At 49.3% G+C, this 12,925-nt stretch overlaps 1 long non-coding RNA gene across 1 annotated transcript; it reads right to left on the bottom strand.

Annotated features, from left to right (window-relative positions):
* Positions 1 to 5,340: 5,340 nt before the first annotated feature.
* LOC149123159 (uncharacterized) lies at positions 5,341 to 8,755 on the bottom strand. The gene is made up of 3 exons (XR_016218287.1): positions 8,631 to 8,755; positions 5,775 to 5,803; positions 5,341 to 5,570 (listed from the first exon to the last, which is right to left on the bottom strand). It is a non-coding gene; the product is annotated as an uncharacterized LOC149123159 (long non-coding RNA).
* Between the last annotated feature and the right edge of the window lie 4,170 nt (positions 8,756 to 12,925).

Genomic DNA, 12,925 nt, shown 5'->3' with positions numbered 1-12,925 from the left:
GTGCCTGAGTCTCCCCAGCCGGCCGGGCCAGGTCGGCAGGGGGCACCGTGGGGCTGGCAGCGCTGGGGGCGCGGTCGGACGCCCGCGGTGCCTTCGCGTAGATGGAATGTTCCCGCGGCAGAAGTGCACTTTGTTCCCGGGGTGGGGGAGGGCCGGCGGGGGCCGGGCTCCAGGGCGCCCCGGGGCTGGGAGGGCGGCCAGCTTTCCGTTCCCAGGGCGCCCGCTGGCGGGGGCGGGAGTCTCAGCTCTCTGGGCTGGGCAGCCTCTAGGGCCGGGTGCCAGCCCTGCCTGCGGCCAGCGGCATGCCCCGGGGGCGGCGGCTCTCAGTCTCGCCGGGCCTCAGTTTCCTTATCTGCAGAATGGGGGTGACGGTGAAATAGTGGCGGTGCTCACTCCACAGCCGCCTCCCAGGTAGGTGCTGTTAACATAACGTAACGATGCTAAATAGGGTAATCCTCCCTGGCTCCCAGGGCCCTTTGGACAGCGCCAATGCTCTATAGAAAGCCAGATCCAGCCTCCTTCCAGACAGCAGAATGTACCCAATTACTGTCCCTGGAAAGATGAGGAAGGCACACAGCTCCTAAGCAGCCATCCGAGGCAGTAAAGGCAAAAGCCACCGCTCTCGTTTAATTGGATCGACTATTTAATTCAATTATTTCACTTGAGAAACTTGAGGCTGAGATAGACGGAAATTCCCAGTGGTTCACTCCCGACATGCTCGCCGCGGGGCGGTGGCTGCGCTAGGCTGAGGCTGGGGTCTGAGAACTCCTCCACTGCCTCCACTGTGTGAGCCGGCACCTGCTGCCACCCACCGCCCACATTCCCGAAGCTGGAATGGGAGCAGAGCGGGGACTCCAACTCCCGTTGGTGTGGCAGCCGACCTCCTAACACCAGGAAAATCGCGTGCTCGGAGCCTCCACTCTTAACCCCTACAGCTGCTGGTTACTGCAAGCCCTCGGATTACCATTCTTTGGACGTTGCAATACACACAACACTGCTGAGAAAAGCACACTGATAACTGTGAGAACTAAGTAATGATGGTTATCACTCAGGGCCGCAAGTCTCACAGCTGCTACTGATACTCCCATTTTAGGGATGAAAGAACTGGGGCTCTGGGAGTGGAACCCGTTCATCCTGAAGCCAGCCGCCAACAAGGACTTGGCTGTTCCCTCTGTGTGTCCCATTTTTACAAGGAGGTAGACTTCCCCAGAGTGACTGTGCAGCCAATCCTTTCTGCCTAGCTCTGCCTGGTGGGCTCAGAGGTGTAGAGCTGCACAGAGGTGATGACCCTCAGCTGCTCTACACCGAGCAGCCTGGGGTGTGCAAAAGCATCCCCCACCCCCACCCCCATCACCCCCGAGTCTCCAGAGACGGCAGAGGGCAGGTCAGATGCCCCAAGCAGTGGGCAGAAGAGAGCTGGTACCCTAAGCTCCCGCGGGCTCTTGTCTGCTCACGCTCCCTCCATCCTGTGATTGGGCAGCTGGTACTGGGTTTCTTCCTCCTCTTTGGCTTAAGGAGCTATCTTTCAAAAATGCTATGGTTCGGGGCTGGTGCTGTGGGTGCCAGTTTGGGTCCTGACTGCTCCTCTTCTGATCCTGCTGCCTGCTAATGCGCCTGGGAAAACAATGGAAGATGGCCCGAGTGCTTGGCCCCTGCTATCCACATGGGAGACCTGGATGGAGTCCCTGACTCCTGGCTTCAGCCTGACCCAATCCCAGCCACTGCGGCCATTTAGGAAATGAACCAGCAGGTGGAAGATTTCTCTCTCTCTCTCTCTCTCTCTCTCTCTCTCTGCCTTTCAAATAAATAAGTTTTTAAAAATGCTAAGGTTGCTTCTATGCACCCCATCCTCCATGCAATTTCAATCTTTGGCAAAGGAAAAAGCACTCTCGTTTCTTGTCGTTAAGCCGCCTTAAATGTTTGGCTCGCCAGGCTGTTGCGGCCACGCGGTTCTGCCTTGTTGCCCTCTGCCAGGGATCTCGTCCTCTGCAGACCTGTGTGGCTCCCTGCCCCACCACCTTCTGTTTCCACTCAAGTCGCCTTCTTTGGGTGGTCTTTCCTGACCGCCATATTTAAATTACACCCTCTCGGGGCGAGCGTTCAACCTGGCAGTGAAGACATCTGTATGCCATCGTGAAGGACTTGGGTTCAACACCTGGCTCCGGCTCCGGGCTGCAGCTTCCGGCTAATGCAGACCCTGGGAGGCAGTGCGGCTGGCTCAGGTGATTGGGCTCCTGCCACTCACTTGGAAGATGTGGATTGAATGCCTAGCTCCTGGCTTCGGCCATGGCATAGCCCCAGCCATTGCAGGCATTTGGGGGAATGAAACAGTGGATAGGAGCTCTCTGTTTCTCAAATAAGTAAATACCTTTTTTTTTTTTTTCAAATTGTGTCCTCTCCATAGTCCTGATTCAGTTTTGCTCTTGCTCCTCCTGTAGCAGGCATCGCCCTGGTGTTTACTCTGAATGTATTTTATTAGTTTCTTTTGCCCCACTGGAAGTCACATTCCATGAGGCTGGGATTTCTTCCTGTTTCCTTCACCTTCTATCCCCCAGTGCCTGGGACTGGGAGGAAGGAAGGTGGGAGGAGGGTGGAGAAGCAGCCCCTGGCCGGCCCTACCCTCTGTGAGCACCTGCCTTGGAGAAGTGCCCAGGCTGCAGTACTCCAAGGCCCCTCGCCGCGGCAGGTCCTGCAGTCGGCTCCTGTATTTCAGGAGACAGCGCGCTTCCTGCCTTAGGGTGGGAGGAAGAGGGGATGTGACCTCTGTGTCCCCGCAGGACCGAGTTTCTACAGCTCCCAGAGCTCTTTCGAGTTCAGAGAGAAGTTTATTCTGCCCTCTCTCTTCCTCCCCTCCCTCCCTCCCTTCCTTCCTTCCTTCCTTTCTCCTATTTTGTTCGCTTCCCCCTCATTCATCTCCATTAATTTTAGTCATGACTGTTTAAATTTGATCTACTGGAAGGTTGATATTTACATTCTAAATCAAATAAATTCACAGTATCTTTGAAAAATAATATCCAGCATGCACTACTGGAGGTCGATACATGAACCATTTAGTTTCCTCACACAGCACCTGTATTTGTTTCTCAAACGCAAAAGGGAACTCCGTGTGTCGCCTGTGTTCTTGCCATAATTTGCTTGCTTGCGTTTTCTCCTTATTAAAAGGAGTTTTAGGGAACGTGCAAGTGGCCCTGGTAAGAAAGAGATGGAGACCATGAATCTCATTCCCTCAAAGTGGGCGCACGCCCACCCTGGCCCGCAGGAATCGGGGAGATGACAGCCCAGGGGGCCTCTTAGCTACATCACCTTTTTCTCCTTACTCCTCTTTTTTTTTTTTTTTTTATTTGTGAAATGCTGATGTAAAAGGAAAGGAAAGGTGGAATAGTCGGCCAGTGACCACAGCTTACCAAGCAATACTTCATAGGCAAGACGACAGACGCCACGTGTTAGGTTTGCTGGAGCAGGAAGGCGGGAAGGGTGGGGCGTGGAAGGTGCAGCAGCCTCACTGCCCTCCCCCGCACCTGTCGCACCTGTCACACCCTTCACTCCCTCTGCATCTGTGGCTTGTGAGAAGGGCAGACTCCTCCCTGGTTGAGGCAGGGTGGTTGCCTTACTCTTTTATGCAGATGTACATAGGTCTACATGGAAAACTTGTGGAAAATGGAATTAAAAGAGGAGTTTATTTCAGCGCAAAATCATCAATGTGCATGTATACTTTCAAAGTGTATTGAATATGTAGAATCTTTCAAGGATATTCGGAAACTGTAGCCATATCTACCTCCTGGGAGAAGTCACGAGTGATTTGACAGGTGTACTTACTTTTCTTTTTTCTCTTTTTTAAAAGATTTATTTTATTTGAAAGACAGAGTTACAGAGAGAGGCAGAGACAGAGAGAGAGGTCTTCCATCAGTTGGTTCATTCCCCGATGGCCACAACGGCCCGGAGCTGTGCTGATCTGAAGCCAGGAGCCAGGAGCTTCTTCCAGGTCTCCCACGTGGGTGCAGGGGCCCAAGGACTTGGGCCATCTTCTATTGCTTTCCCAGGCCATAGCAGAGAGCTGGATCCGAAGAGGAGCAGCCGGGACTAGAACTGGCTCCCAAATGGGATACCAGTGCTTCAAGCCAGGGCTTTAACCCGCTGCGCCACAGCGCCGGCCCCAGGTGCACTTACTTTTCATGTATGGTCTTTTCTATTTTTGAATATTGGGTTGTTTGCATGTATATATTCAACAACAACAACAAAGTGTCAAGATAACATCCTACAACAGGAAAAGTCAGAAATGGGCTGTTTCCTTGATGCGTGTGACGGTTCAAGAAGCCCTTTGTCAGCAGGTGTTCTGTTGCAACAACTTTGGGATGTCACTACCAGAGGCAAAATAGTCCCAAGTAATAAATCACAAATAGCAGTTCAACAACTGAATTTTGAATATTATTTGTTAAAAATAAAGTAGTGGACAGACAGGTGGCCTAGCGATTAAGACACTGATTAGGAATATGTGGACCCACAGTGGGGTGCCTGGGTTCACGTCCCCGTTCTGGCTCCAGATTGCAGCTCCCTCCTAATGCAGACCCTGGGAGATAGTACTGATGGCTCGGAAACCACTAGGTTCCTGCCGCGCACGTCCAAGTGCAGGACTGAGTTCCTGGCTCCCGGCTTCGGCCAAGTTCCCATGGCTGCAGGCATTTGTGGAGTGACCCAGTGCATGGGAGCTTTCTCTGTCTTTCTTTCTCGTTCTCCCTCTCAAGTAAAGAAACAAATAAAGTCAATGAGACGTGCTGGGCTTGAATAATGGTCGGGAGTTGTGGGGTTTTTATTGCTGCACTTTAATCAGAGGGAGTCTTTTTTTTATTATTTTTTATTTTTTGACAGGCAGAGTGGACAGTGAGAGAGAGAGACAGAGAGAAAGGTCTTCCTTTGCCGTTGGTTCACTCTCAAATGGCCGCCGCAGCCAGCATGCTGTGGCCGGCGCACCGCGCTGATCCGATGGCAGGAGCCAGGTGCTTCTCCTGGTCTCCCATGGGGTGCAGGGCCCAAGGACTTGGGCCATCCTCCACTGCACTCCCTGGCCACAGCAGAGAGCTGGCCTGGAAGAGGGGCAACCGGGACAGAATCCGGCACCCCAATCAGGACTAGAACCCGGTGTGCCAGTGCCGCAAGGAGGAGGATTAGCCTAGTGAGCCGCGGCGCCGGCCTAGAGGGAGTCTTAACTGTTATTTCTCATGCTTTTATCTTTTAAGCTAGGTGGAGAATATAGTGGTTTGTTGATTGCCTGAAGTATTTCCTAAGTTGAAATTAATTAATTCACTAATTTTAGAAAATCACAATGCGTCCAAAGAAACCATCTTTTTAAAAAATATTTATTTATTTGAAGGTCAGAGTTACACAGGGAATGAAGGAGAAGCAGAGAGAGAGAGGTCTTCCATCCGCTGGTTCACTTCCCAAATGGCCGCAATGGCTGGAGCTGCACCTATCCGAAGCCAGGAGCCAGGGGCTTCTTCCAGGTCTCCCATGTGGGTGCAGGTCCCCATGGACTTGGGCCATCTTCTACTGCTTTCTCAGGCCATAGCAGAGAGCTGGATCGGAAGTGGAGAGGCTGGGTCTTGAACCGGTGCTCATATGGATTGGCAGTGCTGCAGGTGGGGGCTTTAACCTGCTACGCCACAATGCCAGCCCCAAAGAAGCCATCCTTGCTCCTGGATGGTAGTCTGTCCTCTTGAGGAGCAGGGGTGCAGCTGGCACCATGAGTTACCCCGAGTTTCACATCATCGACTACTTACCTCCTCAGCCAGGACACCTGACGGTTGCACTGCAAAGAACCGGGGGATTATGCATGATCTTGGTGCCTGTAAGGTGTGATTCTTCTACCTAGTTTCACTTTCTTCTGAATTTTACCCATAGAGGAAATATGTGTATCTTATTTATTTGAAAGGCAGAGTGTGAGAGAGACTAACAGAGAGAGGGAGAGAGATTTCCATCCACCGGCTCATTCTCCACAAGCCCACAACAGCTGAGGGCTGGGCTGGCCTAAACTAAGAATCAGGAACTCCGTCCGGGTCTCCCACATGCATGGCAGAAACCCAAGCACTTGGACAATCATCGGATGCTTCCTAAGTGCGTTAGCAGGAAGTTGGATGGGGAGCGGAGGCAGGACTCCATCAGGCACTCTGATACAGGATTCGGACATCACCTGGGAGGCAGCAGGTGATTGTCCAAGTGCTTGGGTTTCTGCCACCCCTGTGGGAGACCTGGATGGAGTTCCTGATTCATATGTAGGCAGGCACAGCCCCAGCTGCTGTGGGCTTGTGGAGAGTGAACTGTGGATGGAAGACCACTTGCTCTCTCTCTTCCCCCACCCCCATCTGCCTTTCAGACAAATAAACTTTATAAAAAATGAAAGTCACTGGATTTAAAAAGAAAGGCCAAGAAACAAAATAAAAATCACTGTATCATCAATAAATGTTAATAAAACTAAGAGTAGATCAGCTATAATTCAGATTGGAGACTAAAGGAGACCCAGGAGGGAGGTCCAAGGGCCAGCACAGGCCGTGTTTATTCTGTACCAAGTCTAGGTTCCTTGCCATGGTATTCCTAAGGAAAACAAATAAAGCCTGCATTATCTCATTTGGAGGTAACTTGCTAAGGTAGGCACAAAGAAACGTATATTACAGAAATATGGACATTTCTGTTGGGTTACATATTTCTTGAATAGGCTTAATAATAAAGACACATGAATCCCATTGAAATAAAAAATATACTTTTAAAAACTTAAAATAAATCCTAGTAGGATTTGAAAATAGAACATATATCTCCCAAATCTAGCAAGATAAAAGTAAACTAAACAAGTCTGCAAATCAAAGGAGAGAGAGAAAAAAGAAACAGCAAGCACATAGAATCATAACCATCGTGAATCATAGGCAAGATTACCCAAACAAAACACACGCATCAAAGTAGCACACGGACGCAAGTCAAACTCCTCTATGAAAAGGCAAAGAGGCACCGTCTGGGTGTTAAAAAGAAATCAGTCATACATCTCTTACATGAGACAAAGCCCAAACAAAATGACGCAAAAAGGCTCCAAAGAATACAAAATGCAGACCTTCTTGTGAGTGATAAAGGTTAACTGTGGCACTTGCTTTTCGGTTTGAGGCCCTGGGCTGTGACTAACTTCTAGCAGAGTATCAGAACACAATGACTGAGGGGTGGTGCTTGGCGTAGTGGCCAGATGCTGCCCAGAACCCCCACATCCCACAGCTGGAGTGCCTGGCTTGGAGTCCTGACTCCGATCTCCACTCCAGCTTCCCGCTAATGCACACCCTAGGAGGCAGCAGGTGATGGCTCAAGCCCCTGCCACCCCTTCCAGAGACCTGGGTTCAGGTGCTGGTTCTGGCTTCAGGCTGGCACAGCCCTGGCTGTTGTGGTCATGTGAGGAGATCTCTGTATCTCTGTCTTTCTACCTTTCAAGTAAATTTTAAAATTAATTTAAAAATTGGGTACGATCATATCATCTTAATAAGTATATACATTTTAAAGATTTATTTATTTGAAAAGTAGAGTTACAGAGAGAGAGAAAGAGAGTGGGAGAGTCAGAGAGAGAGAGGTCTTCCATCTGCTGGTTTACTCCCCAGATGGCCACAACGGCTGGAGCTGGGCTGATCTGAAGCCAGGAGCCAGGAGCTTCCTCCGGGTCTCCCACACAGGTACAGGGGCCCAAAGACTTGGGCCATCCTCCACTGCTTTCCCAGACCCATTAACAGGGAGCTGGATCAGAAGTGGAGCACCTGGCACCCTTATGGGGTGCTGGCACCACAGGTTGCTTAATCTGCGACAGCACAGCACCAGCTGTGGGACTGGGTATTATGGTGCTACTTGGGATCCCTGCATCTCATACCAGAGTGCTACTTAGAGTTTCTGCGACTCTGCTTCTGATCCAGCTCCCTGCTAATGCGCCTGGGAGGCAGCAGGTGATGGCCCAAGTGCTTGGCCCCACCACCCACGTGGGAGACCTGGATGAGGTTCCTGGCTTCTGGCTTCAGCCTGGCTCAGCAATGGCTGTTGGGGGCATTTGGGGAGTGAATCATCAAATGAAAGATCTCTCTCCCTCTGGCTCTCCCTTTTCTCTGTCACTCTGCCTTTCAAATAAATGCCTTTTTTTTTTTTTTTAAGGAATACGATGATGAAGGATGGACATGTTTGTGTTAGCCGAATGTGCAGGCTAAGCCTCCCACCTGTGTAAGACTGCCCGCCTCTCCTTTGTATGCCCAGAATCCATGTGTGTGCGGGGTGGGGGTGGAGGGGCGGGTAGGAGGGGGCTGCTCACTCTTGTCTTTTGGACCAGAAACAGAACTTGGATACGTGCCCTTTGGCCAGAGAATGCCATAAATACCAATGCAGGCCGTTCCAGAATACACGGGCAGGCCTCCAGGGCACCAGGCCAACAAGTGTTGTCAGAGCCTTGTAGAGTGAGGATCTTGGGAGGGTTGGGCGGGAAGGGGTTTTTTGGGGGGCAGAACAATTCCTGATCTCACTCAGCCCTTTTCGTTATCCCCGCTCTGCCAGTTAGCACAGGGCTGGTGCAGAAAACTGCCTCGAGAGAGGAGGCTCTCGCTTCCTCCACGTCGTGCGTGGCTTCTCACCGTCGTGCGGGCTCCCATCGAGCGAGGCAGGTGCACTGTCCTCAGTGCAGGGTTTCGGATCCATGGCTGCTCCCATCGCGACCCTGAGTGAGCAGGCGAGGACAGAGCTCAGAGTGCGCATCTTTAAGAAAATGGCATGGAAGTTGCATAATCACGTCTGCTCACAGCTCATTGGTGACAGTGTGGTCACATGGTCACACAGAGTAGAAAGGAAGGCTGGGAAATGTAGTTTCTATCGAAGTGGCCCAGGAGAGATTTTCATAGCCACTGTCAGTCTGCCAAAACTGTCATCACTGGCCTGTCCAAGACCCCTCACTTCTTCTGATCATTCATTCATTTATCCATTCTTCTGTATCCATTCCACACCTTCATACACCGTGGCACAACCCCACTGTGTTCACAGTACGTGATTTGTCTGTATTTTTAGGAAATATGTATTTTTCAAGTTTTATGGGCACGCTTTTTTTTTTTTATTTTGTCAGTATTAGTGAGGTATAACTTAATTCAGGAATAGGCAACTGATTTTTTTTTTTTTTTTTGACAAGCAGAGTTAGATAGTGTGAGTGAGAGAGAGACAGAGAGAAAGGTCTTCCTTCCATTGGTTCACCCCCCAAATGGCCGCTACGGCCGGTGCGTTGCGCTGATCCGAAGCCAGGAGCCAGGTGCTTCCTCCTGGTCTCCCATGGGGTGCAGGGCCCAAGCACTTGGGCCATCCTCCACTGCACTCCCTGGCCACAGCAGAGAGCTGGACTGGAAGAGCAGCAACCGGGACAGAATCCGGCGCCCCAACCAGGACTAGAACCTGGGATACCGGCACCGCAGGTGGAGGATTAGCCTAGTGAGCCACGGCGCCGGCCGGCAAATGATCTTTGACAAAGGAGCAAAAACAATTCAATGGAAAAAGACCGAGCTCTTCAACATATGGCACTGGAATGACTGACGACATTAAACAAGAAATTTAGACCCAGGCTTCACACCTCTGAGGAAGTTCCAGAGAGCCAGGAGAAGTCAGTTTGGCGATCAAAAACAAATGATAGACATTCGAAGTGATAGATATGTTTACCTGATTCATACAGTATGCAGTGTATATGTGCATTGAACCATCATATAATATCCCATAAGTATGTACCACTTGTAAGCGCCAATTGTAAAAATGATGCTTTTTTAAAAAAAGTGGATTGTCAGGGTGGACACACGGCGTAGTGGTTAAGATGCTGGTGAACATCCCTGCATCCCACTTTGCAGTGCTGGATCTGATGCCTGGCCCCGGCTCCTCACTCCAGCCTCTGCCAGGGCACACCCCGGGAGCAGAATGGTGGCTCCAGGAGTCGAGTTCCTTCTGTTCGTGGGGGAGGCCCCACTCAGGCCCAGCCGGTGTGGGCACCTGGGGAGTAGACCAGGAGCGTTTCCTCTGCATATCTGTCTCTGTCTCATAAATAAACAAATCCATAAATAGAAGTGGGTTGCCAGCCTAAATGTTTAATGCAAAACTGTAAAACTTCCAGGAGAAAGGGAGAGAACAAGCTAAGTGACTTTGGGTTTGGCTATACATTTTTAGATGCAGCATTAAAAGCATGTTTCGTGAAAGAAAAATTTCGATAAGTTGGACTTTATAGAAATTAAAAACTTCTGTTCTGCAAAAGATAGTGTTATGAGAATGAAAAAGCCATAGCCTGGAGAGGATATTTACAAGCACAGAGCTGATTAAAGTAGTTGTATCCTTGTATCCAAAATATACAAGGAACTCTTTAAAACTCAAAAAATAACAACCTGTCCCAGTGCATTTTGTGTTGCTGTGAGCACAGACTGGGTAATTCGTGCAGACCAGGGGAGTGTTTGGCTCGCAGTCCTGGAGGCCGGCACGTCCCAGGCTGTGGCGCCAGTGTCCACTCAGCACCTCGGGAGGGTCTCCTGGCTGTGTCATGGCTTGGCGGAGGGCATCGCCTATGAGACAGAGCACAGAGGTCGGCTCATGTCTTTCTTCCTCCTCTTGCTTTTTTGGATAGCAGCATTCATTTTTTTTTAAGCAGTTATTTATTTATTTGAAAAGGAGAGAGAGAGCAAGAGCAAGAGAGACGCTTCCATCTCCTGTTTCATTCTCCAAATGGCTGTAATGGCTGGGGCTGGGCCAGGCTGACACCAGGAGCCAGGAGCTCCATCCATATCTCCCTCACGGGTGGCAGGGGCCCAAGGATTTGGGCTATCTTGCACTGCATTAGCAGGGAGCTGGAACAGAAGTGGAACAACCTGGACTTGAATCAGAGCCCATATGGGATGCTGGCATCACAGGTGGCAGCCCCCCAACCCCCGAGTACCTTTTATTCAGTGTAAGGCAGGGGTCCTTTTTCATGTCACTCTATATAGTGAACTGGTTTAATTTGCATTTCTTACTGCTTTGTGATGCCTCACCTCTATAAACTTATAACACTGGGCGCCAAAACAATGTTGTTAAGTTTTACTTATTTATTTGAAAGGCAGAGTGAAAGTGAAAGAGAGAGAGAAGTCTATCCACTGCTTCACGCTCCATATACCAGCAACAGCCCTGCTTGGGCCAGGCTGAACCTGGGCGACTGCAACTCTATTTGGGTCTCCCATATGGGCGGCAGGAGCCCAAGCAATTGAGCCATCAGCCACTGCCTCCTGGGCACATCAGCAGGAAGCTGGATTGGAAGCATGGAGCAGCCGGGACTTGAGCCAGGACGCTCTGTTAGGGATGTAGGCAGGGGCTTACTCCACTGAGCGTGGCGCCCACCCTAACGCCATTGTTTTGTGTTGTTTGCTCTCTGAATGGTTTTGTAGTGGGCTTAACACCCAGAGGAAGAATTCCTAATATTCTTTTTTTTTTTTATATTTAAGAGGTAGAGTTACAGACAGTGAGAGGAAGAGACAGAGAAAGGTCTTCCTTCCATTGGTTCTCTCCCCAGATGGCCACAATGGCTGGAGCTGCGCGGATCCGAAGCCAGGAGCCAGGTACTTCCTCCCTGTCTCCCATGTGGGTGCAGGGGCCCAAGGACTTGGGCCATCTTCTACTACTTTTCCAGACCATAGCAGAGAGCTGGATTGGAAGAGGAGCAGCCAGGACTAGAACCGGTACCCATATGGGATGCTGGCGCCACAGGTGGAGGATTAACCTACTGCACCATGGCGCCGGCCCCCTGTTCATTCTTATACTTTTCACTCTTAAGGCTGGTTTAGTCTTTTTTGTCCATATATATTTTAGAATGAATTTAGCAAATTCTTGAAAAAATACACCTGGAACTTTTATTGAGATTTCTTCGCATTTGGACATTGATTCATGAAGAGCTAATTCCCGTGTATTAGAAAGTCATTCCACCCAAGAACAAAAAAACTTCTCTTCACTTACTCAGGCTAATTTCTCCATCTTTTATTAGAGTTAGCAACTTTGTTCCATAGATTCCTTCTACATTCTTGATTAAGTTCGTTACTAGATGTTTCAAATGCCTTTTCATTGCTGTTGTGAATGGAAGTTATTTTTAATGAGGAAGGAAATTGCTATGGATTTTTGAGGTTAATCTTGTGTCTGGTGAACTTAACTGAATTCTCTTAATAGCTTTTACAGTGTAACTGTTGATTCTCTTTGTTTTTCCAGGCCAATGAAAATATTATTTCACATAGTGATAATTTTATTTCCTCTAATTTGATATCTTTTATTTTTTTTCACTTTATAGCTTCGTCTAGAATTTCCCATTATTATATATTAAATGGCAGCAGTATAGTTGGATTCCTTATTTATTTCCAGATCTTAAGGAGAAAGGGCCTAAAATTTCTTCATTAAGAAGAACAGGTGATTAGGTTTTTGCAATCTAGCCTTTAAAGATGTCTCTCCTAGTTCTAATTGCTAAGTTATTTTTAATCATAAATATGTGATGAGATTTATCAATTGCTTTTTTTGCCATTTGATAACGATTTATTTGTGTTGATAATACAATTTTTGTACTTTAAAAATAATTTTGTTTATTTTCATCTACTTGAAAGGCAGAGAGAGAGAGAGAGAGAGAGAGAGAGAGAGAGGCCTTCACCTTCCATCTGCTGGTTCACTCCCCAGAAGTTCACCACAGCCAGGGCTGGGCCAGGCCAAAGCCAGGAGCCAGGACCTCCATCCAGGGGTTCCATGTTTGTGGCAGGGACTCAAGAACTTGAACTGTCACCTCCTGCTTCCCAGAATGTGCATCAGCAGGAAGCTGATCAGAATGGGAGTAGCCAAGACCGCACCCCAGTACGGGATGTAGGTGTCCCAAGCAGTGACTTAGCTGTTGCACCAAACGCCTGCTCCA

The sequence above is a fragment of the Oryctolagus cuniculus genome, chromosome 12 (assembly GCF_051225735.1).
Source record: "Oryctolagus cuniculus isolate XC-2025 breed Fujian yellow rabbit chromosome 12, ASM5122573v1, whole genome shotgun sequence".
Classification (NCBI taxonomy): domain Eukaryota; kingdom Metazoa; phylum Chordata; class Mammalia; order Lagomorpha; family Leporidae; genus Oryctolagus; species Oryctolagus cuniculus.
The sequence above is the reverse complement of the archived record's forward strand: the minus strand, read 5'-3'. Positions and strand labels throughout refer to the sequence as shown.